This window comes from Setaria italica, chromosome VIII (assembly GCF_000263155.2).
Source record: "Setaria italica strain Yugu1 chromosome VIII, Setaria_italica_v2.0, whole genome shotgun sequence".
In the NCBI taxonomy this organism is placed as follows: Eukaryota; Viridiplantae; Streptophyta; class Magnoliopsida; order Poales; family Poaceae; genus Setaria; species Setaria italica.
Genome location: NC_028457.1, coordinates 27,824,663 through 27,828,264, shown reverse-complemented (window position 1 = coordinate 27,828,264; position 3,602 = coordinate 27,824,663).

The window sequence follows — 3,602 nt, the reverse complement described above, 5'->3', positions numbered from 1 at the left end:
AAACGAACTGGTCATCGAGAGCTCGCCGAGGAAGAAGACAACAACGGCGTCACGAGTGATGCCTAGCAGCATGCTTGCATGATACGGATAAGCATAAACAGGTTCTAAGAATTGTCTTCGTCGATTAAAATTAACTATGGACTGAATTGAATGTTTTCCTATGGTCCTACTATCTGACCAAATAGATTAAAATTCTCACTGCAACCGGTGAGTGAGGGGTGTGAGGAGGGGAGGGGAGCGGTGGCATAGTTAGGAGAGGGGTTGAGATCTGTCCTGGGAGGTAGGAGAGGGAGGGAGAAGGTTGAGATCTGCGAGGGAGGGAGGGAGAGGGGATCCGGCTGGGTGAGTCTACGGGGGAGGGAGGAGGACTTGCGAGCGGATAATGGCATAAGTGGGCATTTTAGATGAAGGTTAGGGGTTATTTTAGTTTATTTTATATAATGACAGATGCGAATAATTTAGATATAGATTTAGGGGTTACTTTAGACTATTTTTATAATGGAATAGGTGGGTAATTTTTCGAAAAACATAATAGATCCAAGGGCCATGGTGATTTGAGTCTACTAATTGAGGTTAGATGTTTTGCTTTTTTTCTGAGAATTTCTAAGATTTCTCTCTTTTTTTAGAGTGTCCACCTAGGATCCTATATGACTTCACCTTTAAAATGACTTCACCTGTAAACTTCAAAAGGAGTCTCAAATTAGTAATAGTAAGATATCTCATTTATTTGTAAAATGATAACGTGTGGTTGTGAACATAGTGCTGAAACATGATATTTAAATCAAAAAGTAAAATCGAGATTAGGCTTAAATTATGGGAAGCAGAGAGAAACCGCAACACAGAGGGCTAGCAGAGTGACTTTATTACCAACAGAGTAGTGTGCAACAAAACCACTAGAGGAAGCCGCTAGTTGGACAAGCGGGCTGCTGGAAAGCCGCCTATGAGTAGATCATTTTGATCTAAAATCTAATGTTAGATCAATCTATAGTAGACCATTAATTAGGATTGGGTGGGGGCATGGCCCCCCTTCTAGGCCTTTAATTGGACGCAGTGACATTCTTTACCAAAACATCCGATTAATAATAACGCTCGTGGTTTATTCTCTTTCCAAATGTTCCTGAATTTTAATTAGGTGCGGTCACAATTGCTTTGAGCCGACACCCGTGTTCGATCGGCTGCCGGGTCAGCTTGTATTCGGAAAATCAATTTCCTTCGTCGGTGGGGTTTCAGTAAAAGAATCAATTTGCCTGCCGAATACGTACGGCCACTAGCAATCATATCATTCTCTTCCCTCTAGTGTCTTGATCTTCACACGGTCAGGAGCAGAGGGTGTTTGTTGACAAGCAAGCTTTGCTAGAAATATAATCCCTACTGGGGCGGCAATTTAGCGTAGGAAGAACAATTTGCATTGTTTGCCGTGTCCAAGTTTCATTGCATCATCTACGGCTACTCAACGTGAAAAATGCAAAACTACATACACACATGTGACTACAAGACTTATCTGTTGATTTCTTCATCTAACTGTTGATTCACCTCACTTACCCATGTATCTTCACCTACCCATATTTTTTTAACTACCCATAATCAATATCACCATTAGTTCAAAAACGAATAGTCCTGGCAGTAAATGTGGTTGTATGTAGATGTGAAAAATCCATGTTCGCAGAACGATGACCATTAACAGTCAGTCTGTTTCCAGTTTCGTCGGCCCTCTCGAGTCTGGATCGATCAACACGAAATGCCAGAGTCCGATCGATATCGTCTAGTTTCGTCTCGGCCAGTCCGATTTTCTTGGCATCTCCTTCGCACGTGCTGATCGCGTCCATGCACACGAACAAAAACGAAGCCCAGAGGATAAGCCACACCGATTCTAGTCAACGAAAACCGTCCCATGCATACGTTTGTGCTGCACTCGCGTCGACCGATTCGCCCGCGCCGTTACAGCTTTTGGCGAGCCAGACAAATTATAAACAAGCTGGTCATGAGAGCTCGCCGAGGAAGAAGACAACAACGGCGTCACGAGTGATGCCTAGCAGCATGCTTGCATGATACGGATAAGCATAAACAACGGTTCTCGGAATTGTCTTCGTCGTGTGCGTAGCGAGTTGGCCTTGTTCGAGGTAGCTGAAGTAGACACACGACGAAACAAGCAGTCACGCGCAGAAGTACGCGTCCATGCGTGTGCAAAAAACCTAGCTAGCTAACGGACGAGCAAGTCGCGCGTGCCTTCACGCGACTGATTGAAGAGTTTGTGCGGATTCGAGCACTATGTAAGCCGTGTCCTTAGGAGATGCGGGTGTAGAGACACAGGAGAGAGGGGCGGATCTAGGGCCCGGGCTGCCCGGGCTGCAGCTCAGGGCGAGACCATGGAGTCCCTTTAACATATGTGCTGTTTAGCCTAACAAAATGAGGTTTAGGAGACAAGATTAGACTGTTTTAGGTGTGATTCAACAGCTCAGCCACTACGGGAAACCTCGAATTTGCTGAGTGTAATTACTTCGCCGAGTGTATTATTTCGGGCACTCGGCGAAGGACCGATTTGCCGAGTGCAATACCAAAAATACTCGGCAAACATAATACACTCGGCGAAAGACCGGTTTGCCGAGTGCCGCCAAAAAAACACTCGGCAAACACCCACGAGGCACTCGGCAAAGATGGACACTCGGCAAACTGACGAGCACGTGACTTCCCCGTGCCGCCGCCGTCGCGGCTCCGTGACGGACGTTAGGCTTTGCCGAGTGTCTACGGGGGGCACTCGGCAAAGCCACTAGTTTGCCGAGTGTCGTGATGGGACACTCGGCAAAGTGGCGAGTATGCCGAGTGCTAGGGGGCACACTCGGCATACTATAGGGTTTGCCGAGTGTCTTTTGACACACTCGGCAAAAGTAATTTTTTTTCCCTCCCCCACCCTCCAAACTTTTTACACTCCACATGTATGGAATTTGGCACGGCATGGTAGAAGGTAGACTATTTTTTGACCTGTTTGCTATATTTAATCAATTAATTTCATTTAGAGTAATTTTTTGATTTAAGTCAAATTCGAACTGCAGGTGGTTGGAATAATGGAATAATATGAGTGGAAAAATCATATTCATGTTAGTGAGTCCAAATTGAGGTCTCACCCAGAAAATGAAAAGAAATTTCGAACATTTTGCTAAGGAAACACGACTACGAACGTGTGGCCAAATGATTGTTTAATTCTCAAAAATACAAACGAAGTTTGAAAATCATGAGATTTTGCAAGATGCTATGATTTCATATGCAGAGGCTGTGGTAAAAAATTGACAAGGTTTCGCACAAGTTTTGACATATGATGTTTAGAATTCGAAGCATCTCCTGAGAGGATTCGTAGAAGTTGGAAGGATACGGTAAGATTTTGAGATGAATCGATACATGTATTTCTCATTGAGTCCAATTTTTTTTATAGGCTATAGAGAACATAGATTGGTTGATGTCAAATTTTGGGAATTTTTCAGATCCGTTTGGTAATTTTTATTCATTAATTGCACGTATATGAATTTAATAGATATAAATTTAATATGAGCTATAAATCCATGAAATGATGGAATCTCCCGAGTACGGTCCTCGACCAATCACCTCAG